This window comes from Strix uralensis, chromosome 4, assembly GCF_047716275.1.
Source record: "Strix uralensis isolate ZFMK-TIS-50842 chromosome 4, bStrUra1, whole genome shotgun sequence".
Taxonomy (NCBI): Eukaryota; Metazoa; Chordata; class Aves; order Strigiformes; family Strigidae; genus Strix; species Strix uralensis.
Genome location: NC_133975.1, coordinates 74,382,882 through 74,409,017, shown reverse-complemented (window position 1 = coordinate 74,409,017; position 26,136 = coordinate 74,382,882).

Genomic DNA, 26,136 nt, shown 5'->3' with positions numbered 1-26,136 from the left:
CTCTTAACAGAGATACAGTATTTTCTACCAAACTAGCTGTTTTGTTGGTATAGCTTTAAAAAAGTACCTAATTTTTACGAGCACAGCTATGTCAGATGTCAGAAGGTGAAATGTGATCCCTTTGTAATACTGTGCAAGATAAAAGCCAGTAGTGTGTAGACAGTTGCACTGTGTATCTGCATCAGCAAAGTGGCCTTTGCTGGTCTAACCTATGTGAGTCTACAAAACTAGGGAACTTCACAAGGGATTAGAGGAGACCGGAATCAATCTGCATTTAGGATATGGTAGGAGCACACAGTCTCTTGGTGGGAAGTAGCTGACAAAGTGAATTTTGATACTTTGTCCCACTGTATTATATACAAGGTAAATTGCTTTCATACCCTGATCTTAAGTCTTCTTTTGGAAGGGACAAAATCTTTTCTCACAATAATGTATGCACATAGCAATATAAGAAAAGAAAACCATAATGCTTTGCATTGAACATAATTAATGCACATTTAATATCGAAGTTATTATGTAGTGACAATCAATTATTAAAACCACACATTCATTTCTGCCCTCTTTCACATGCTAATTAAATAACATCCTTTCAGAATTTGTGTTTCTATTAATGATTCTCAGTTTGAAAATCAGAACCATTCTTGCAAACATGTTAAACTCTGCAATGGTTTTCAGATGGTCATCTCCTGAGGGGTAGGAGATGATGGAAGCTAATACACAGTGCTTTTCTGTTGTCTCTTGTCTTAACTTATTCACTTGCATACATTTATGTGTCCTGAATCATCGCGCAGTGGCATTACAATTAGGAAAGACTAAGATTCCAATGAATATAGGCTCCCATTAATTAGTTTCCTTTTTTATATGATTTCCATGTTAACTTTGCAGAAGGCTCTAAAGCATCATAGTCTTACTGGTTTCTATAGAGTTGAGAAAAAAAATAAATTATAGAAACACTCTATTATTGTCATGTTCCTTGTGGCAATTTTAAAGGTGTACATAGAAACCATTTCTTAATATAGGATCACAAATTAAACTGCACTAGCACCACTAAGCAGCAGCAAAAGCATTTGCAAATATGCATTCAATTATAGATACATCATGATGCATTTGTGACTTATTTCAGTCACTTTCCATAAACATTCAAATGAACACATTTATCTTCACACAAATATGCATTGAAAAAACAAAAAATGATGTGAGTAATGATATGGCCATGCAGCTGCATAAGTCGGTACGTTAGATGTGTTTGTGTGTATTATGAAAGCTTTTTGTGGGGTTATGGTTCATCTGATCACAGTAGGGAAAGAAATAGTATGTAACTTGCTATTCAATATATTACTGAAATTCAGAAAGCCCAAAGATAATTGGTTTGTTTTAAAAACACAAAAGAGTAGATTGAAAGTGGTAGTAGAGAGGTACTCTGTTACTCAAATTCAGTTGCTGTGGAGACTTTAGATAGGCAAACTATAATTTGCAAAGTCAATGTGCATTGTGATCAGGATACTAGCAGCTAATAATGACTTCTAACATTTTTTTTAATAATGCCTGAATTTATTTCATCTACAAGCTTGTCTTTTTGTGTCATACTATCCACACATATTTCAGGTATGACCATTCTATTTAAAATGGCTTAATAAATATATTGAAGATATTTTATAGAAATTATAAACATGTATTAGCTTTTAGCATTCCTTTAAAATGTTTATACTTCTCTTTATATTTTCAGGTTGATAAATTTAAAAGTAAGAAGACATGCATTTTCCATCAAAACTGTTTAACAACAATTTTATGAGTTGTTCAGATTAATTAATCCTTTTAAACCTTTCATTAATAGCGTAGTGTGTGCTGTATAATGGATGCATTTAATTTAATTCCATTTTGCTCTGTTTTTTTAAACTAATCCAGTATCACCTAACATGAAACTGACGTTTTTGTCCAATAATTACTATCAACTGAAAATCAAATAAGATGCAAGCTTAGACCTTCACACAGCAAAATATGTCAACACGCATTTGAATTTAAGCATGCAGTTTTTTTCTGTTAAAGTCATTATGGATGGTCACGTGATTAGATCTAAGCAGCCCACCAAGCACTATACTGGATTGGGTCCCAAAGATTTAAAGGAAAAATCAATCCTTTGAAAGCCACCAAGAAACCCAAGTAGGGAAAGCTAGGGCTTTCACTTACCAAGATTTAGGAGAACAGTCAAAAATGATTAACTGGAATCAATTTGCACACATTGTATGCACCGTATTTAGATCACACAAATTACTTCATATTAGCAAATCAATACTTAACATTCATTGCAAACTCTAAGACTGATTATCCCTTGCATCTCTGAAAAGACTATAGAGCATTTTTATGCCTTAATAATTCATATAAGGATAGAGGCCTTCTCTAGGCATATTAAAATAGGTACTTACAAACATACCTTTGATTAATATAAAAACTAAACCAGAGAGCATTCGCTAACATGTTTTGCAAACAGCCAAAGAAAAATTGCGGTATTATATTTGCAGAACCCTATTCTTTTACTGAGCAGTGTGTTGTTTAGTACTTTCCCCCACAGCAATCCAATCCCATTGTAAACAATGATTACTGTATATAAACTAGGTGAGCAATATTTGTTTATCTGGAAATAACCACCTGACCTACATAAAATACTTTAAAACAAAAAGACCTGGGGTTTAGGCAAATATCCAGTTGGAATAAATTGTCAACAATACCTGACATAAAAATCCATCTGAATGGGGTGCGTAATATAGTGATGAGTTCTCTGGAACGAGAATTGGGAAATACAGATTCTAAACTGGGTGCTGTCAGTGAGAATATGGCCATTAGCAATAAAATAGGTAGGTGCAAACTCATTCAGTTTGCTGGCAGAATCGTCCTCAGCTGAAAACTGTGAGACTGTATTACCAGAGAGCTGAGCTAACAAGCCCACTGAGAGCTAAAGCAAATTTCTGCAAGTTCAGGTCTCTGCTTATGTGGTTATTCAGCTTTCAGTCCAGACCCCTCTCATCTCTCACCTCCTTAGTGAATTGGTTCTCAGTCTTGGGCAAGTCACTTCTTCTTTTTGTTTCTACCTCCCACTTTCCACGTCTTCCCCACTCAGAGTAAAAGCTCTGCAGAGCAACGCAGGCACGATCTCAGTTGGGACTTCTAGATGCTTCTGTAATATGAACACTAGCAATAAATCAGGAGAGGATAATGGAAGTGTCAGCCAAGTCCTAAGTGTAGCAGCAGAGCTGTAATGTACTGTACTATACCCTACATGTAACACTATTCTTCAAGAAGGTCTTTGCACAGCATGGTTTATTCCACTACAATAATAAATGTATTCATGATACATCTCCAAGTATTACACAGCACTAAAAATGAATCACAGTAATGTTACCTTCACTTCTCTCCAACAAGATGATAATACTTTTTGGATGTGATGCCATTCTGTATAGTTTTTGACAAACTGGAAATACTTTAATGAAGTAATAAGACTGTACCGGGAGCATATGATTCATCTTGAGGCAGTAGTATATAAAAAGAGAGAGCTGGAATAAGTGAGGCAATTCAATTTATATCTGTTTAGCTGTGCTTGTTTATATTGTTATTTCTAACTGTTCTAGATTCTAGCAGATACTTCCTTTGCAGCTCCTCCCATTCACCATGATCAATAGTTTGCAAGAGGTTCATGAGATGACACAAGAAATGAAGGAAATGTCGGCAAGTGTATGTATCATTAGCACATAGACAAATCAGATAGTAAACCATGTGTAATTTTTAATTCTCCATTAAGGCAATGGTGTTTTTTCAAAATCTGAGATATTGCCACTGATCTTCTATAATTTCTCTCACAAACCAGTAAACATTTTTATTAATAATTAGTAATATTAATAAGTTAGTAGTAATGAATTGTAAAGAGCATAAGCAAATCGTTAGCATTTTCTATTCATGCTGTTCTTTATTACTGGATGCTTGCTCAGCCCACACTACTCCTCATTCTATTTCAACAGGTTTGGCTGATATAATGTTTCATGATTTTGTAAATCCATCTAAGTATCAAATGTTTCCTAAAACCTCAATAAATTCTCCCATGTAGCCCTTTCACTGTTATCTACTCATTTAGTAATGTTCAAACGAAACACATTTATCAGTCCCAGTGTCCTCTTTATGAATCAATGCCAACAGACCTCTCAGTGAATGACATGTTTTGTGTCTGAATATCCTGTAGTTTGCCAGTATTTCTATATCTTCCCAAGAAAATTTAGTGCATTCCCTTAGTACCCACTACTCTACAAAACCATCTTTCCCCTACCACTGATCACATCTATTAGTCCTCTTAGCAGAAGACCTTCCTTTTTCTATTGATAAAATTTTTGAATCCTAGTATAAGATTCTTCTGAGCCTGATTCTTTGTCAGCTTTTGATCGTTCTAATTGCCTTATTATCATCTGCTCTCATATAGTGATAAAGACTTTTAATGTTTCATGTGCTAGGAATGAAAGGGAAAAAAACGTGAGCAAAATCTTTCTTTGTTCCTGGAATATTACCACCTCCACAGTTCATAATCATTAGGGTGAAGAATTCATTTTGGCCCTCTGTTATGTCAAAGTTTCATCCTTTCAGTGGCCCTGCTGTCTCTTTGCTATTTTGTTCGCTTCAGCAGCAAAATGAATTGATCATTGCTGCTCCTTTTGCCACCTACTATTTCATATGCTACTTTAACATCCCAGAATAATGATTTGTACTCACTTCTTTAATTTTTCTGTGAACTGTATGTCTCATGCATTTTTTTAATATAGCTTCTTGTATCTATGTATAATAAAAAAACTGTATCATCATTACATTTGCCCAGAGCCTGAATTTTATAATCTCAGTTTTAACGTCCTTTTCTTCATTACAAGAACACGCTTTACAAAGCGGGGATTTAAAAACATGACTGAACTTCTGCAGGTTTGCCCACCGTTTTGAGTTCTGTCCTTTGAGATGTTAGAAACGGCTCGAAATAATACAGCCTCTACCACCCTCCAAGATATGCTGCCTTTGAATTTCAGAATTCAGACACAATCTACCAGAAGTTTACACCAAGTACCACCAAAATCCCAATTAAAAAAACTTTCCAGATTATCTTCCAATTATTTTGTAGCCCAGTTAATTCAAAAGCAAATAAACTTCATCTTGCAAAATGAGATATTTTTTGTTTCAATCAACCAAAACTGCTCCTAGAAACATGCCAGTTTCAACAAACATTTTCTCCAGAAGGATTCCTCAGGTCCACAGTGCAATTAGTGCTCAAAACAAAAGGCAAAATCAGAAAGAACAGGGAGAAAGAAATACTGCAGACCAGGTATAGTCCAAATCCATCCATCCCCAGGAGATTATCCTAAGCAAAAATTAGAGAAACAGTCTGCCCGTTGCTCACTGAATATTTATTTATAATAACTAACTCCAATGGTAGGAGAAAGAACAAGATAACAGCATTGGCTCTACAGTACTGCAGCAAGAGCAATAACTAGAACCCAGTTTTCCTGCCAGTCAGTGAAATACAAAACACTCGTTAAAGGGCTGTCCATTACAAAAGTAGAATTTCTACAGGTACTGTTATTTACATTGCAGCAAACTGCGGCTATTTGCTTCCAATTAAGAACAAAGAATTCCTTCACAAGTGAGAAATTACCTGAGAGATAATGGTTATACCATCCAATGCCTCCAACACTGGCGTCTGAAATGTCATTGCTATACAATTTCATGTGAATTAATTAGGTAATTGCTGTTGATCCAATGTGAATGGCCTATCCATTCTGAAAACATACAAAAAACGGCATAATTCACAAAGCCTGAATATTCTTTCCCCTCATTTTTCTACCCAGAAGATTTTACACAGAAGATTTCACAGCCCTGATTCTCAAGAGAGACCTACAACTCATGTTCAAAAAGAATCCTCAAAACTACAATTCGTGACCCAACAGGACATTTGATATCACAAACTGAATCAGGATACAGAATTCCCTCACCTTGGCATCTGCAAGCGCATCCCCTTCAGTGACAACTTCTTCATATGTCTGGGAGTAACCCCTGGGTCAGGCTGCTACTAAGAATGGGTTTCAAGGGGAGAACTAGCATACTGCGCTTATGAAGTGACCCACTGCACTAAATTACACCCATCAAGAAGGATTCCAAGCAACTACTTACTAAGGTGGTAATCTAAGCCAGGAGCTATTCAGAAGGACTAATTCCTGTGGATGGCCTGGAAGATAGTACAAGTTTAACAGACACAACCTTGAACAATAAAAAAGGAATTGGAAAAAAATTTGTTCTTGTGGATTAAGGAAGAAAAGTTTTGGCTTTAAAGTATGCAGCCTATTCTCTTACTGTACATGTGTGTTTCTCTTGGTTACCTAGTATGTTTCAGAGTCCAACGTAATGGAGATTTAGGATTGTGCTCACTTTATGATCCTGATATGTCAAGTCTGACAACTAAGAAACATTTAGGTTACTGGAGGGTTTTTTTTAATGGACACTGCAAATGATTGATTGCATGACTTTCACACACTGAAACACTTACAGATTAGTAGCAAAAGGGTTAAACATTAGAAAGCATTCAGGTTTGGAGTTTAAGACAACAAACATTTTCAAATTGCAATGATAAAAAGAAATCTTTGATGTTAAAAGCCAAAAGAAAGTAAATGCATATGAAACTTGACAGTTACTTTCAGCAAGTCTAAACACAAAAATTACATTGTTCTCACTAAAATAATTTTGCAGGTCCATTTCATTAAATAGTACAGACTCATGTGATTGCTTTTAAACTGGTCTGCAACAAGTTTCTTGTGATTTAGCTTAAGTCAGTAAGAAATCTGCTTAAGGTAAATCAATATAAGCCTTCTGTAAAACAATTCAGGAGTAGCTATATGAGGGCTCCAGGACTGTAACTAAATTGATTTATTTAAATGCAAGTTCAATTAAACAGGTGCAGCTTTTATATGTGGACAAAGCCTAAAGGTGAGACATATTGTCTTGTCTGCACTGACTCCATACCTACTTTTAATGTTTATTAGATTTTTAATCTTGTTAATGTTATGGCCTTCTTCTGAAAGGGCAAAATGCCAACCTTATTTATACATACTGTGATCTATACCTTGCTCAAGAAACTATTACCTATGGGTAATCTCTTAAATACCTCCAATCAAATCCCAAAATAAACTTTACTGATTGAGGCAGCAACAAAACTGCTTAGTCCCCTTACCCATTAGGATAATGAGTAGCATATTGTTCAAAGGATGGATTTCTTCAAGGCTAAAAGTAGAAAATAAACCCTGACTATTACTATAGGCCTACTGACAGCTTTGAATACCACTAGACACAATGAGGTGTTCATTGGTGTGAACCAACAGAGCCAAGATGGGATTACAAACCAGAAGCTATTCACTCTTACAGAGAATCACACCTGTTAGATTCTGAAGGACACAGCATGAAAATGAACATGTAAATGACATTGTTTTAAGATATTGTGGTATAATCAGAATGGTGATGGACCTCAGGTGGTCCACACAATTTTCTCCCAGAATGCAGCAATGTGTAATAGGCTGCTTAATACATCTAATTACACTTTCTCTTAGTGTTCAGGTGCCCCAAAACCAGGGAAGGGTGTGTTAAAATAAAAACATGATGTTCTGGTGTCAAAGCCTCTGGATTATGGCCCACAGACATAGTTATCTCTAATTTTCCTTACTGGATTGTTCCCTAGCTGACTGCTTCCAAACACAAAGGGGAATCACTCTTTTGTAATGGCCCAAGATGCGAGGTACCACACTGGAAGTCTAAAAAGTAACAAATTCCGCAAAGACAGCCTAGCTACTATTGCATTTCTGGAAAGTTTCCTGCCCCTGGTTCTCATAAATATGTGGAGGGCTTTAGGATTTACACTAAAAATAATAGAAAATCAAAATGACTTAGAAACAGTCATTATGTTTTACTTTGTCCCCTTAAAAAGACACACTTTGATCAGGAAACTGTGATCTTGTCTCCAACAAACTTTAACCAAAATGAATTGAATGCTACCAGTCACATTTGCTTGAAATTAAATGACAATGTCTTGCCATACAAGCGGATTTATTGAAAGATTGCTCTTATATTTCCAGGTACACCATCATTATAATCACATTATTCCATGCAACAGCATAGAATATGCATAAGAATAAACATTCTTCTAAATTCAAAGGATAAATATAAAGGATATATTTCTACTAGGGCAGCTGTGGTTTTGGAAGAAAACTAAAGTGTTCCTCTCTTACATCTTTAATAATAGATAGCCATAGAGCTAGTTATGCAGCCAGTGGAAGGAAAAAAAAAAAAAATAAAAGAGACGATAACAATTAATCCGTAGCTATGCTATATATTGTAAATTAACAAGTATCATCATATTTTAAGGAATGTATTCTAAGTAATAACCATTTATACAGTACTGTAAATGTATGCAATACATTACAAAAATCTAAAGACATGTTCCTTTGTCCGGATTGCTTACAAGCTACCAGTTATAAATATTCTAATCAGGCTTTTATACCTCTCCTGTCAGTGTGGTAGCGTAGTGCCTTTCTATTAGTGCATTAAGCTACATGACCAGCATTTTTCTTTCTTTCTGTCCCCAGGTGGAAAATTGCATGTATTTAAAAATAATTAATATTTTACTTTTTATCTATGATGTGCATACACTTTCACTAGCAAATGCAGACAGAACAATATATATCATGTTTTACTGTGTTGAATTTAAAGTACTAGACAAGACTGCTGTATTAAAATAAGTATATTTATATGCTGAATTGGTGGAGAACAACAGCTAGAAATGTCTTGAGGAATATGTTTTATACCCTTAGCAGCAAATATTTTTCATTATCCACATTCCAGAGTAACCACTGAAGAACACTTTGGATGGATTTTCAGATATGCTCAGAACTGGCCTAACTTTGCTTCAACTGGAAGTTTTATCACGTAGCGTAATGGGAGTAGAGTTGGGCTACTGCTTAGTGCATCTGCAAACTCTAGACTCTGAAGACAGTGTGAGAGTGTAAGCACACCGGAGAGCTCAGAAGTCCCTGACTAGCTGCTCAGGGACCTAATTAATCTGCCCCAGTTCTCTTCCAATCTGATGTAGCTCTTTGTTCGCCTTCATATGTATGAATTCCAAACTTTCTACCTGCTACATCAACTGTAGTTACCAATAAAAGTTTGCCGTTTCTTATAGACAGCTAGTTAACTTTACCACAGTAATTCTTACCACTTTCCAGTTTACAACAGGATGGAAAACAGAAACTTTCAAATATTATACTGAAATTGTCGGTTTTAGAGAAGAGAAAAATTACATCACCTCCCACACAAGGTTACACCAGAACATTTGTGAGTTACCTAAAGAAATTTTGTCTGCATTATATTATGCTATTTTGTGTATTATACTGACTATTCATGCCACTACTTTTTTATTACAATCCCTTACTTCTCCTTTCATTTCCAAGACATAACCATCCAGAGATTTCAAATCCCAGTCAATTGTCGAATACATAGTTTAATCAGGTTTAATAGGAAAATGATGATACACCAAAAAGCTTTTTCTACTGGGAAGATGACATAAAAGGCATTTTATTAAAGATGCTAGTGATGTAAATTTGGAACAAATCTGTACAACTTTTTTGACATTGTAAGGAAAACATGGAAATGAATATCTTGTTTTGAAAGATAGAAAAGTCAGATCAGTTATCAAAACCAATTGCTCCTTCCACCTATTCAGTATGCTCCTGACATTTGCTTGGGAACCAGACTCCCAAGAACAGATTATACAAACTCAAAGTCCAGGGGGACATTATACTATCACACAGGAAAAAACTTCTACTCAGCTATCCTACATAGGTTTCAATAAATGATAAATATAAAATTAATTTCTGCTTAATTTTTTATGTAGAGATCTCCTTTTTCCCTTTACCAAAAAAAAAAAAAAAAGGTGAAAAAGTGCTTTATAGCAAAGTATCACAAACCTTGCAGCAGAAAGATGTGAAGAGCTCCATTAACAAGAAAGGACGTTTAAAACAGTGGTCTGAATTATGCAGCAGCCTGACATTCAGAGTGCATTACTATACCAGCGTACACCTTCTCACAGCCCCATCCCCAAAACCCAGCAGTCATTTCAAAAGAATCTCTCTTGAAGCTAACTTCACTAATTTTTGTTTCTATAGTCTAAAACGACAAAGTTTTGAACTGCATTCCTCCTTTACACACCAAGGTCTGTTCACAGAATTGTATTTTTGATTTGTTCTATCATTCAAACAGTTTTATTGCTACAATAGTATCATGATTAACATTTGAAGAGAACTTCTGAGCTCAGAAAGACTGATGAGGCAGATTCTTATGGATATGTATCTTCTCTTCCCCCTATATCTATACTGTCATAAAGCCATCTCCTTTCTCATCTCTTCCCATACCCCACTGTTCTCCACACCACCTTTCTAAGCATCCCTATGACTTTTCCACTGGCCAATATGTAGCATATGTAGTCACTAGAAAGTTATTTTTCTGCTGACTGACCAGAGTATATATATATTCCTGCCTTTCCCTCAGACCACGGGGAGGACAAACATTTCTTTTTCTCTTTTCTGCCCAGCTTTGGGTTTTCATAAAACTTGCAACTTCAAGATTCCTACCTTCCTTCAAATTTAGATGAAGCTGAACAGCTGGTTCAAAACCTACTGGGAAGGGATTAGTAGACAAGCAATCGGACAGCTTTCATCCCTGCCCTCAAAAAGGAAGAAAAATCAGGACTGTTCAAAAGTTCACCAGCAAGTAAAGGCAGCAGTCATGTAGCACCTTTCTAGCAGAACAAACCAGAAGATTTTCACTGTTATTCTTAATGAGGCCAGAATTTTGTCAGAGTAACATGAGTATACTCAGTATTATCTGTTTCAAAGATCAGAGATCACCCAGTCCTGTCATTTTGCCAATACTTAATATTGCAAATATGTAACAGCAGAGAACAAGGGCAGCACGCTCTTCAATGTTAAACTATTATCTTTTCAAACCAGCTATACTTGTGAGTTTTAAATCTGCATGTGTTAAATATGGATCTCCTCTTAGGACATCTATTCTTGATTACAAAGTAATCAAGAAGAGAAAGGGCATATCCAAACACAGTCCTATGTTTTATTTCTAATCTCAGAAAGTGATTTAAATCTAAACATGACTTGTTCATGTATTCAACTGAACCAGCCAGCGTATGAAAAAAGTCCAGAGTGGGACCTAATCCCACAGTGGGAATGACATGTCAGTTAAGGGTGCTGACCTAGGATGCAGGGACAGCCAAGATCACCTGGGGGGTTTCTGCAAATTTCTCTCATGTCCCTGAAGGTGAATCACTGTGGCACACGGCCACCAAGATATTTACATAGGTAAATTCTGTTTACCCAGGAAAGCTTGGGAGATAAACATTATTTGAATAAAAGTGCACTCTAAATGTCTTTTTTGATCCAGATTTTCAAAATTTTGTGCCTCCCTAAAATGTAGAAAATACTGTTTGTCTGCCATGTAGAGGTTCTGAGAAGAAAAATAGACTCAAAAAAATCTATGTATACAAAGCACGATCATATTTTGGCAAAATCTTCAACTAGTAAAAGTCATTAAATCCTCAAGAACAAGTTTTAGGTTGCTTGTAGAGTACAAAGATCTTCTAACCATGTTAATATCACTGGACATGATCCAAAACCTGATTAAAAAAAAGGAAATTTTTAACTGACCTGAAATAAATTTGAACCTGACCGATCCTCAGCATTGGCCGGTTAGTGTGTATACATCTCTGGACCTGTTGCTTTACCAGGGGCTGACAGATCAGCTTTGTACTGAATGAGCAGCAAGACCACACCTGCTGAAATGCATGGAGCCCCAGAGCTCCTTAGTGCGAGCTGCCAGGCCTTTCCAGCTGGAGGCTCAGGACCAATGCTCCTCAAGTCAGTGCGCATCACTCCAGCCGGTACTCACCCAACTACCTGTAAAGTATTATTAATCATCTTACATTTGACTGCTTACTGTCAAAGACCATTGTAGGAAAAAAAAATCTTACAGAACCTGTAGTATATATTATTTTACAGATACATATAAAACGATTTTAAAATAAAATAGCCTAAAGTTGTTTAATCATCTTCCTAATCAACTTAAATACTCTTTCATATTTTGACCATACTCAATCAAAAGACAAATCTGTGCAAATACTTCAACCATACAACATGAGTAATTTAAATTGACATTTGGTTAAAGATATGTTTTAATTCCAAAATTATATTAAATTTGGTGGCAAATTAAGATTATATTCTAGAAACTGAATGGCAATACAAATATATGAAGACAATACATTTGATTGTACTTCAGAGAAAATATTTAATATGGGATTTTAGATTTTTACTTATATTCACTAACTCAATAAAACCAAGACAGTAAAAGTAGGGGAAAATAAAACCAAATAGATTTTGCAATGGCTACAACAACATTCCTTTGGTGATCAGTTTGGTGACCAAATAACTACAATACTCAAAATATTTTTCCTATTTTGTCAATACGGTCTAAATACAAATACAAAGATACATAAGAAATTTAAAAATCCACAATAATGAATCTCACAGACTCTTATTCAATAAAAAGTTCCTATTACACTTTTAAACACAGCAGATTATTTAAAGCATGTTTGGACTGGAATACTTCTATTTTAAAAGATAAAGCAGATTTTTCAACCTCAGTTCAATTCATTAGTGTATTTTTTGAATTAGACTCCAAAAGCTACAATAATTAAAACCATATGTAGAGCAGAAATGTCTCATTTGTTATGTTATATTACTTCTTCAGCATTATTACAAGTTCAGCCTGCCTGATGTGAGTCTAATTTTCTACTCAATCTTAGGCTGAGTCCCACTGGGAAGGTGAGATATTGTGATTATTAAGAAAAGCAGAGAAAGAAGAGATTAAAGACTCCCTGCTAATGAGTAGAAGAGAAAAGAAAGAGATGTGCCAATCTACAGTGTAGTACCTCTAAATTGAACTGCCAAACAATAAAAAACAACAGGAAATAAACAATTCTTCATTACAGAGAGATACATTTTTAGATGTTCATAGATAATAAGTGCAGAATAAACAAAAATACTGATAAAAAGAGAAAACACCAAAACAGTCATATAAAAACTGGAATTTATAATGTTTCAGTATTTCCCTTACAGCCTTTGACAGAACAAATATAATAGACATCCAGTATATTCATTAAATATTTGAAAAGATAGATGAATAATGAAGGTCCAGTAAGATACTGCTAGTATTATTAATTTTAGTCTTAGCTGATTAAAATAAGAAACAGAACTCAGCTTCACTGAGAAGGAATGCAGTTTTGCTGTGGAGTGGTACCCAACAACAAAACCATTGAACTGATCAAAAAGATCAGTAGTTGTGCAGACAAAATATTTAGAAATGACAGTTCTCCAAAATTGTTTGATTGGGGTTTTTAACCTCCAGAAGCTCTCAATTACACCCCCTGTACTTCCAAAATCCTAATTCCACATAATCTGGAAAAAGCACTGTTATTCAAAGAAAAATGTCTTTGAAGGTTGTCTACAATGTAAATTCTTTCAAGACTAATAATACAGCATCAGGTAAAATATTTCTGTTTGCAAATGCTGTTGAACAGAGACCATCTCCTCATCAGATCTCAACACATTTTACAAAGGAGGAAAGCTTTTGGATGGAGAAAATGAAGGAGAGAAAACAAATGGAATACCTAAAATTATCCCGCATATTAATACCACAGAGGTATTAATAGTGATTTTTTTTTTAAATTCACATTTTTACAAAGCAGTATTTGTAAATTACCAAGAGTAACTTGATACTACTTGGCAGAATTAGCACAAAGATTGGTGGAATTGCAGACCTACATACATCTACTAGATAGCTCCAAAATAACCTTAAAGTACTTTTGAGAATCTGGAAAAGAAAGAGTATTCTGACCTTGCCTCACACAGATACAGAATTATTTGTGATTCAAGGAAGGTGGAATAAGCAAAAAAAAAAAAACCCCAGACAAATTCTTCTCTGCATAAACTGAAGCCAGTATAGGGTGACAACATCTCCTCATGTAAAATTAGTCAGGGAAAGTGCATCACAGTTTTCCATTGCCTCTTCTAGTAGTTTTAAGACTTGTTCCAACTATCGACTAAGTGACACAATTAAACACGCAACACTTGACTCTTAGCACTAAAAGAATAGAAACATGAATATCCATGTTTAATACTAACACCAGATTGCAAAATGAAAGGAAACCTTTGTGGTCACCTAGAATTAGTGTTCCAAAATTAATGGAACCTACAAAGACCTACCAAGATACAAGTAGGTGCTCTACCCCCGCTCAGTGTTCCTGTTTAAACCCGTAAGGACTATACAAGTCATATTGCCCACCATATATTAGAAGCTAATCATTTCTTCTTTATACCTCATGAAGTCTGTTATGCTATAAGCATTCCCCCATGTGATTTTCTCACTTATACCCTGTTTACCAACCATCTGTGTTGCTCTGAGCATCAGTGACCTAAGGTCTTTATGTTCAGATCTCTCAGTCTTTGCATCATCTGCACATTGTGTCACTAATGTTTACTCCAGGCCATTGACAAGCCCTTAAACACTGTGTGGCTATCCCTGACTAAGACCATGAGACCTGTGCCTGCTTGATGATTACTCATCACTCGTTTAGACACTCTTCATTCATGTGGCGTGTACTGGGAAGACTTTGTATTGTTCTAGCTGCTTAATCAAAATTCTTTGCCCTCCCAAGTCCCCCTTTGCTATAAAAAAGCCTCCCTATATCAATAGCTTTCTTATATCTATCACCCAAAAAGGGTGTCATATCAGCTTTACAATATCTGTGTTCCACAAGTCTAACAATTATTATTACCCTTATTTCATTCTTTATAATTGAGTCCTATATCAGCCATGCCATTATTTTACCTAAGATGGATGTCAGTCTGACAGGCCTATAATTACCATTGTAACCTCTTTCACCCTTTCAAAATATTGGCTCAACAATAGATTTCTTCTCATCTTCTGGAACTTTCCAGTTCCAGTTTTATTGAAAAGCAATGGCAATGGTCCACTGAGCTCCTCAGACAGCTTTTCTATAACATTTGGACATCTACTATAAAGACATGCTGATTTTAAAAGGTCCAGGGTTAGCAGCCTGTACCCATTTTCATCCTCATTAATTGTTGAAACAAGGTATTTCAGCTTCAGCATCATCATATGGCTATCACCCTGTTTCTTTTCCACAGAGAACCAGGAGGAGCATTCTGGATCACCATGAATTTTGAATTTTACACATTAACCTGTAACAAGCCCCACTTAGGAAAGGCAGCAAGTGAGACGATAAGGGAGAAGTAGATGGGACTCCTGCTCGGTGAATAAAAAGGGTTACAAGGGGAGATTATCAGTCTTGGAGAACCCAGAAAAGGCAAAGGAGTTTGCTTCCCAGGGTGAGGACTACGAAGGAACCCTAGGGATTTGAAGGGACAGCAGCAATTTTGCAGCATAAGGAGAAGAGTCTGTAAGAACAAATTAAAATCTGTCCAAAATTAATCCTTGCAATACCAAAATCTTCTTCTAAGAATTTTTTTTTTTCTTATCTCATATTATTTACCACCTTATAACTCCTCTGCTGCTGCTAACCTCTACCTACTTCTGTTTAATCAATAATTTCCCTGGTAGCACTCTTTTCTGTGCCTCTTAAATCCACACAGATGAGATCACTGAATACCCTTTGGCTGGGAAACTAGTTATCTTAGCTAAAAAAGAGGGACGGGTTAGCACAGAATTCGGAAAATTAGTTGGTTAAATATGTAACAGAAATGTTTATTGACTACTGCTAGTTTTCCTGCATTATTACACACATTTCTGCCTTTTGCACATAGTAACAAGTGAATACCATCATTAGGATTTCCTCCAATTTAAAAAACTTTTTAAAGTCCTTAATTCTGGTGGCCGTAGGTTTCTCCTCGTGTCCTTCTGCTTTCTTTACAAACGTCTTCAATTCCTAACTTCTAATTTATATTCATTTATTCATTGCTATCAACTTCCCTTTTTTTCCCATTTGTTTCATTATATATTAGAGCTGCTTCTTCTTCCTCTGTAAGCCAGGCTAGTTTTTAACTGTTGGAAAATTTTCATTAAAAAATGCCAATGAACTGACCCTGAAACATTTCACTCAAGACATCCCTAGTTTGATAAAATTTTTGTCAAAACCAGCAGAGGACTCAGAACTGAGTTGAGCTGCCTTGGGACTGCCACAGGGCCACACCCCCTCTCTGGGTTCCTGGCTATGGGGAAGATCTGACAAGTGCAATGGCAAAACCCCAAAGTCTGTAATTATCAAACAGAAAAATAAAAACAAGGAAAACAAACAAACAAACAAACAAACAAACAAAACAACCAAAAAAAACCCCAAACCACGCCATATTTGTGATTCTCAGTGCTTAAAAACAAAGGAATGTATCTCTTAAATTCTTTCAAAACGGAGACATCTGAATGGGGACTACAACAATACAAAAATCATAGAACAAGTAGTCTAGGTCTTAGTATATGCTTGTCTACATTACCAGTGCTTTCTTAGTTATCCATGGCTTACTCAATTCCAACATTTTGTGGTTTTAAATTTGTTCATCTAACTCATCAAATGTCTCGGGAAGTGTCTCTCTGGGTGAGAGTGACTGACAGGTGCTGTGCAGGCACGTGTGTAATGAATGTCACAGACAACACGGAGGCCTCCTCAGAGAATGCCACTGGGAGAGACAGCTTGTCTTCTAGCAGTTTGTAAATAGAAATCCGGTGGGAGTTACATGGATTTGAGTTACCAGTCACTTTATTCCTGCCTGCTCTCTACGGGAATCAGGAGAATAAACAAGTACTTTTCATCACCGCACTTCCCATCCACAGTGAAGACAGTGTCTATTCGGAACAGACCTTTACAAAGGATAATCTCTCTTTTGTTTTATCAACAGCCCAATCATGTCGCTACAACTGCAGTTATGGCCAAATAGTTATCACAGACCTAGATTTCCACAAAATGCATTTTTATGATGTGCCTATTCTATCCTCTTTCAAACAGAGCACACAGGCCATGCACAAATGGTGGATAGGATGCTGAAAGCAAAGCCCTTTAGAGATGCAGTAACATGAACATGATGTCTACTGCTTATTTTACTTAGTGACACCTGGACACTGAGCAGATAGATATTTCGCCAAGACCTCACTCACGTATCGATGTAGGGAGCATGTTTTCAATAGAAATTGTTCCTATTGAGAATAATAAACTCCATTGTATATTTGTCAGGATCCTTTTTCTTTTCTTTTCCTTTTTTTTTTTTTTGGTTTTTTTTGTTTCTCTTACTGCACCTATCAAGAGAGTAGAAGAGCGAAGATGAGCAGCAATACCTACAGTTTTATTCAGTGAAATGTGGATACTAGCAAAGCTTTGGAACGCATACACAGTTGTTTGTCTTTTGGTCTGCATCTCCCTAAGACAGCTGACAGGCATGAGAGAATTGTATTCTCTCAGGCTATATTCAGGAACTGGCACCTGACACAACAGTACACACATCTTCAGAAAAAAGTCTGCAGATCAGTGAATGGCTAAGAGGCAAAAAGCCAGCAGGTGGCACTCAAAAACATGTACTGGTGCCTGCATGAGAGTGTGATCTTGTGCACTACACATGGCAGCTCGTTCTCAGCAGTATCTTGTCTACGTAACCGGACAGAAAACAAACAAACAAACAAGAAAAATAAATTCCTGTTAAGCAGAGAGTCTTATTTTTAATAATTAATATTAGAGAAACATCTATGAACTCAGTCCCAGGTGAAATACTGTGTCAATGACATCTCAAAAGTCACATTCACACAAACCGACCAGGAAAATTCACATACTCTGTTCCATTTTCTTCTCTTTACACCAGTGTGATTTGCCTGTGCAAAGGAGATTTCCATACATGATTACATTTCTCAGGTCTCAAGAGGGAACAAATTACCTCAGTCTTCTGTGACAGGAACCTGCTGGTATGGGATTGGTATCTTTTTCCACTGACTTCAGAGTTCAGTGGTGAAGTATCTGAACATCTGCAGGCAATTGTACCTATTCACTGAAGATGATGATTAGTTTTCTAATATTTTTGCCGCTCCCCTCTCCATTTCTTTCAACATGCAGCCATTTGCTCAAATTAGCATGTGTCCAAGCTCAAAACTAAATCCATCATCTCTCATTGGTAGACATTTAACACTGCTTTATTAACGATTAAACCAAGGTTGTTTTAGTCTGTGAAATGGCATCACTAACGGTCACTAGCCTCCTCTGTCAATAAATAACAAGAAGTCTGTGCTGCCTGTCATTCCTTGAAAGACACTGAATCCAAGTCTGCCACTTTAAGTACTGCTCTCATTATTTATTCTCTTTCTTCTACACTGTTATCAAAATAGACTTCCTTTCATATTTCACAGTTATTAAAAGTTTAAAACTCGACATTTACAGGTTGGAGTTTTTTCTCCCCTAATTAGACTTCCTGAAAAAAAGACCTAAATAAATTTGCAACGTTGGATCATGTTGCTAAAATTTTAGTTCCTACCTTTTTACAGTTCCTTCCCAAGGCTATATCCTACAGTTTATAGAGCACCTTGTATATGGGTCATTAAGAACAAAGCCCTTAAAACTCTTTCTAAAAACACGAAGAACTTAAAACTCTTTCTAAAGGCTAGCCATACCACTGATTCCTAGATCAAGCAGACTCTATGAAGTGGTGAGACTGATGACATTCAGAGAAGCCATGACAGGGATAAATAAAAAATGCTTACAGCTCTTTTTTTTTCTTTTTTTTTTAACATGAGCCTTATTATTCATCCAGTATCAGGGCATACTCAGCACAAATAGCACAAAATAAGCATATCCTTTCCCACCAACCAAGAAATCCAATAAGAACAAAACTCTTCATTCAGATATATACAGTACATAGCTTGTGAGATAAAACTATAAGCTCAGAAGTACTTCAAGACATAATAAAAATTCATACAGTGCTTCAAGATCCTTCAGACTCCAACCACAGAGTCAGTGTTGCTGAATATGTCTCCTGATAAGAGGGTGAAATGCTACATGCTCAGATTTAATTTAGGTGATACAAACCTGTATTTTGTTCCCTCTAAATGACCAGATGGGATATTTCAGAGGTATTTCTTCTTTTCCTCCCCACAAGAGGCATAAATATAGCATACATTGTTAAATTGGTTCTGTTCTGTTGCTTTTATTAAAATAATTACACTGTGTATATATCCAGATAGGCCTAGGGGATTTTTTTATTGTTATTATTAATTCCAGTTCAACACTCAAATGAATAAGTAAATAAATCTAATTCTAGTTAAGGAATTTGTTAGCCAGCTTTACAAAGTGCAGACTATTTTTGGATAAGCCAGACCCAAATTTTACAGTCCTGATTAAATTACTCTCAACCGTGAGGAGATCATTTTCTTCATCATTGAGTCAGAGTTCTGGCGTTACAGTCAGATTTCAAAGGCAACGCTCAGACATTGTCAGCCTGCATGGAATTCTCACATATCTCAGACTTTATGTTTCGCAAGTTTCGACTTAAAGAATATTACTGCCCCAATTACTCTGCTGCTCTTGTCTCACATAAAATTTTAATTTAGTTAAAGGTGAAACAAATAAGATATTTAAATATTTATTTTTATTATAAAAGAGAACGAAACAACCTTTGTCTTTGTATTTCCTCATTCCCATAATTTTAAGGAGGCAGATTCTTTCATGAAGAAATCATTCATGTTACTGTTAGATTACATACTTTGCTTATAGCTATAAATTAAATATCAAGCACAAGTGAAGTGCATTTTAAACATTAATTAGAAATTACATACCTACTGTACAGTGGATGACAGGAAGGGCTCTACGTTGATCTGACTGTTTTAATTCATTTTGGCTGACTTAATTACACAACTTAGAATTTTTTTTTCCTTTTTGCAACTGGATGGTAAATCTTCAAAAATTCTGCCTGTTTCATTAGATTAAAAAACATCATTATACATTAGTGAATTCAGAATGGCACAGTATTAGAGATTCACAGAGAACACATTATAGCTAGTGGCCTATCACCAGTGGATAAGGTGATAAGGCTGTTTCTGTGAAAAACAAAACAAAACAAAAAATGCAGAATCAATTTCATTGTCCTTTTCTGTATTCCTGACTTTAAAGAAAATTCAAATTTCAAAAATCTTAATATTTAAGGCCCTTTAAAATACAAATATATAGAATGACTAATATATATATTTATATGTACATTAAACACATTTGTACATGAAAATAAAGTTGCACCCATCCTTGTGGGAGGATCTACATCCCTTTCCTAACTGTACTACTGAGTTAAGTGTCCAGGATTTGTCCATGTGTCCACACAGAAAAAAGCTTTGAACAGATACTTACTTGGGCATGTGTATATTTTCAGAATTTGATAAGCAACAAGTTTTCACTACTGCCCATGACAGTAGCTTGAAGTCTGCCTCCCTCTTTATCTTGATGATAATTTCTAGTTATAGCTGAAGGTATCACAGTTGTTACGATAACTGTCTTGATTTGAGAAGTAGAAAACCAGCATAATCAAAACCATAGCCTAGTAAATTTTATCAGAAGATTGAGGTGCATAATGAGGGAGATTTTTTTTTTCTTAACTGGAAATGGTTACAAGTGCATGATATAGGTTTCAGAATTCCAAAGAGCATTTTTAAAAGTTATAGAAGGTATAAGGCTTTGTCTAAAATTTTTTTTAAATTTTTTTCTACAGAAAGTTTTGCAAGCCTTAGACAGACTCAGTAAATGACATGGGTGTCAGAATATTTTTGCACATGCTGTAACTGTATATAAAATGTTGACATTTGGAAAAATACTTTTTCTTTTAATCAGATTTTTATCAAAGAAGTAGAGTCCTTCATTCTAAGATGAGTGACTATAATTAGATGGTTCCCTAACCAAATCCTCCTACTCTCCCAGTTTTTGATACAACTATAAGTTATTTACTCATAGAATAAGCCCTGCACCAAGTTAATGAGATGCACAATAAATGCATCATTAATTTATGCTAGATACTATTCTGTTCCCTTCATATCTATTGTCATTATCCTCCCACAGAACTCAAGCTAATTCTAATTGATGGTTTCCATCAGCAAATTAAAAAACAATATACTCCAGACTATAGTGATGAAAGGCATACACAGTAACACAATATGTTCGAAGAGAACACCACACTTTGTTATCTTTATTGTGCAGAATGAAAGACAAATTAGTTAAAGAATGCTGTGCAAGTCTTTTTATTGCTTTTATGATAATAAGAAGATAGTCCTTATTTGTTTTGATTGGATGGTACAAATTCATTGTCCTGTTACAAATTATTGATTCAGTTGAAAATCAGTAGTTGCCTGATTTAATACTTACAGGTGTTTCCTTCTGATAGTTTACATTTGCAATTTAAATTGCATTCAGAAAGCTTAAATGACTAATCCTCAACTTGTAGACATGCTCCTCTATGGAAAATATAAATCCAGTGTCAAACACCTTTTTTTGTTAAATACATTATTGGTGAAAAATTTGTTACTTGTCCTTCTAAATGGAGAGAGAGAATCACAAAGTTTTAGTAGGGGCAGTAGAAGTTGGGGGGGAGGGGGAATGGTAGTATTTAAGTGTTCGACAGCAGCCCCAAGCTAATTGCTTTCTGTTTGGTCTACATACAGAAATCATTTTATGCGTTTACAGGAAGAGAAGGAAAGGAGCTGCAGTTTATTTTGGGCTAATCTGTGGCACTGCAAGCCAGCAGGGGACAGAGTGAGTCAGACACAGTGGTGCTCATGCCAGTGCTGACATTTGCCATCGGGAAATATTTATGCACTTATGAACAGAGAGTGAGGTTCCTCATTGCTAAAGAGCAGAGGTAAATGGGGACCACAGCTCAAGGGGCCACCAAACCCACAAGCACATCTCTTGAACTCAGGACCCGCTCTGCTGTTTCCTCCCTTCCCACTCCATCATCCAGCATAGCCTCCAGCCCTCACCGGTACCCATGGGCTTTCCTACTTGCTCCCTGTCCCACCCATAAGGATGAAAACAGAGGGACCTGTGCCCCTGTGCAGGCTCACACTGCTGCCAGTGTCCTGAGGGCACCAACAGGCCTTCACAGTGGGCCTCAGCACCTCACCTGGGCCCTACCCTCCACCCCTGCTCTCTGGGCACCATTCCCCCTCAGTCTGGGGCCTTCAGCCCCGCTGTGGCTGCCATTCCCCCTCACCCCCGCTGTGGCTGCCATTCCTCCTCAGCCTGGGGCATTCAGCCCCGCTGTGGCTGCGTCTCCAGCTCAGCCTGGGCCATGGCCGGCCTGCAGGCCACAACCACGGGACTCACCTAGCTGCCAGGCAGTGGGAGGGTCCTGGCTCTAACAGTTTACCATGTATATACCGGTATAACATATCTTACTCCTAATTTGGGTTTATTTTGACTTCTGTTGAAAAAGCAGTTATCTTTCAGAGGAAGTGATTTACCACCTCTTGGCATAAAAGCTATCACTTCAGCAGAGAGCTTTCCCAGCTCTAGGGAAAGATTTAGAAAATCTTTCACATGAGCCCTGCCGTCCTCCGGCTTCTGCTGCCCACCCGCTCCCCATCATTCTGACAGTAGGTTACAACAGCAGCTCAGATTCATCTTCCCTGTTTTACAAATAACTTTGCAGCTGCCTTCTTCAAATGACAGTCCTTCCTGCACTGAAGCTTTCTTTGATCTCCTCAAGACCCCTTCTAAGCCACCAAATCAGGCAGGCTGGACAGCTGGCACCGCTCAGGCTGTGTACTCAGCACACACAGCAGTATGTTCACTATGCTTAGGTAGCTGTTTGCCCTCACTATGCCTGAATTTCACCTTAAAACTCTTAACAGTAGTAGTACTACTTCTGTACAATAATTTCAAGGGCTAATACAAGAAATGACCATATAGTCCAAGAAACTATCATTACTTTCAACTGCTTCTCAGCTGACAAAGAAAAGACTAACTATATTAATGTTTTTCATTTTGGGGTTTTTTGGTGGGGTTTTTTTTTGAGTTACTTGTCACATTTCTCCATGAACAGGTATTATTTTCAGCCCAATCTAATAGCAGCAACCCAGTTTGTAAGTGCGGTTTTTTTTTGTTTTCATTTAATAGTCTTTCGTTTAATTTTCTCCTACAGACCATACAAGACAATTTTAAAGTTCTTCCTCCTCTTCTGTCATGCCTTGCAAATAGCAACCTGTCCTCTTACTTAGGTTTCCATTCCACATCTATGTTTCTGAAAGTTCCCCAACTTCAGGCACATGTGAGTAAAAGATGAACAATGTAGCTTTATGACTAATGTGATACTTACCTTACATTTTTCTAATTATGTAGTCCATAAATAAACAATATAAACAAGGCTTTTAGACTTGATGATAGTGTCTGACATTTTCTTATAACTGTTCTCCATTTATTATCATTATTAGCTCTGTCTCTGACCCACAAAAGAAGCTACACTGTCACATGAATTTACACAACTCCAGTGGACTAACTGGACAAGTAAACAACCTTCGGTGAGAACGACACAGACATAATCTAATTTTTTTTTTAACGGGAAAAATACTATTTTAGTGCAAACACACTTCCATTAATGTCTGTTGAGTGCTGCAGCTTTTGTAAATTAACCTATTCTTTCCTGAATACCTAGCAACACACAAAAAAACCCCCCAAACCTCTTGTTTTGAGGTGTATTACATTCCAGTCAAATTATTTTCCTGTAGCTATCTTTTAAAAATTAGCTGAAAACACAATTCAAGAGATGTAAATTCAAATACAAGATACAAGTCTTCACTTGAAGTCTTGCATGAGTGATGATTTAAGGATTTGACACATACACTACAAAGTGTAAGCCCAATTTTCAGTTTTAACCCAAAGCATTATTTTTAAAATCTCCTCTCCAGTTCCTTCAACAAATAAAATTCCTGTTTTCTAACTCCTGCATCTGAAACTCTCCCTCCTGCAGTCCCAAACAGTTGGGGCAGGGCATACAGGGAAACAATTGATGTTTCACTGTGCCTACTTTCTTTGCCCTTGAGTTTTGCAATTTTATTTTGAGCACAATTTATCCTGTGCCTTGTACACCCAGAATATCATCTGGGAAGGAAGCAGCTATTGCCTTTCCCAGGTGGGTCTGTCACCACTCTGTATCTCCAAGCAGAACGTGTGTGATGGAGCATTCAACTTGAGGGAGCCAGCAAAGAGGTGCAGCCAGTTATGACTCCCATTAGCATACAGTGCTATGATGCATGTGAACCCAATCTCTTGACCTTTTTCAAGTATGAATTCAATGTCATGTGGGTATAACCTGCTGAGTGACATTACAACCAGACTCCATTGCTCCGTTCAAGCAAATATGACCCTAAGAGCTGCAGGTGAATGAAAAGGGAGTAAAAGCACAGTTGTTACCAACCTGAGCCTCCACCAAACCAACAGGAGAGCTCTACACTTACAGAATAACCAGCAGCCAGCCAAGAGGTTTCAGCAAACACCAGCAGGATGCCATTCAGAGGAACAAATGCCATTTCTAAAAAATAGATCACAGACTGATGGGGAGTCTACAGCTACCAAGCCACACTGCGAGCAGCCACAGGAGTTGATTCTTCTGTCAAAGTGTATCAAAGGAAAGGAACTGCAAAGGGGAAGAGCACTCTAAAGGCTTGCAGAGACAGAAGGTGGTCATTTCAGGTTACTGCTATTGAGAGGAAGTATTGTGCATGTGCTGTTCACTTTTAGCACTCAATTAATATTTTAAAGACATTCTCAAGCACTTCTTATAATTTTATTATTTTTCATTTCTACTGTTTTAATGCCCTCTGAGAACCTTGAAAAGCCAATGTCTTTCCCTATTAATTTTGTCCTTTTCTATTTGACACACTCATTTATCCGAGTTTCTTAGCAAGGCTCAAATTAACGTCTTTTTCTTTCCCTCTTGCTTTCCTGTTTGGAAAGTCTGTCTTGTTTCACATACAGAAAATAAAATATCTTAAAGCAAACAGCACAGCACATTACAAAGAACTCAGCAACTTCATCTCTTAACTTCTGAAGTGCTAAGGCTTGGACAACCGGCCCAAGCCAGAGCTGACCTATAGATGAATCCTGTATATTTTATAACTAATAAACATTGTGCTAATAGGTGTTATACTAATTGATAACAAACCACCTATTCTGATGCAAAAAGTGTTGAAGTATTGAAGCCTGAGCAATAGGCCCGGAGCCAGAGTTGCCAACTTAGTATGCAGTCATTAACGAAATATGTATGCTCATTAATGAAAGATGTAGCTTAGATATCATATACTCATTATTGATGATGAATGTAATGAAAACATGTCTATCCTGAATGTATCTTTCTTCTTCTTTACGTAGGGGCAAGTTAACAAGGCCATGGAGCCACCTGTCCGGCCTTGGGACCAGACACGTGGCCTTGTTCTAAAAAGAACATAAATAAATTAGATAAGCAGGGAAATTCCCTTAGCTTCTCCCTTGAGCCCTGGCCAGGCTCTGGGGGAATCTAATGTGAGAGTGAAACCAGATGTTCCGCTCAAAACAAAGGTACCATTATTCTGGCTTGCTGTTTTTTGGTATATAAGGTTGGACCCACTTGCTTTGGACTTTGGATGCCTCACCTATGGGTGGACGCACCGCGTAGGATTTCCCACTTGCAGGGATGAGCTCTCCAAATCCTCGCTGTAACCGGGGCTCCCCAGCGTCTGCGGATCTGGATGATGGTAACGTATGCAAGTGGCGATGTATCTTTCTTAATCACTCTTCTCTCTCTGAGGTAGTAATGATTTGATGCATTACCCTGTATTTTCCTATTTCTTTAAGTGCATTATTCTGTCTTTTCTTACTGTATGTTTTCTGTATTATTCTGTTACATTATTTAGGTATTTTGAGTAAAATATGCCTACTCTTTTCACTCTGGTGTCTGAGTTTAATTGGTATCCTTAATCAGCAAAACAACTTCC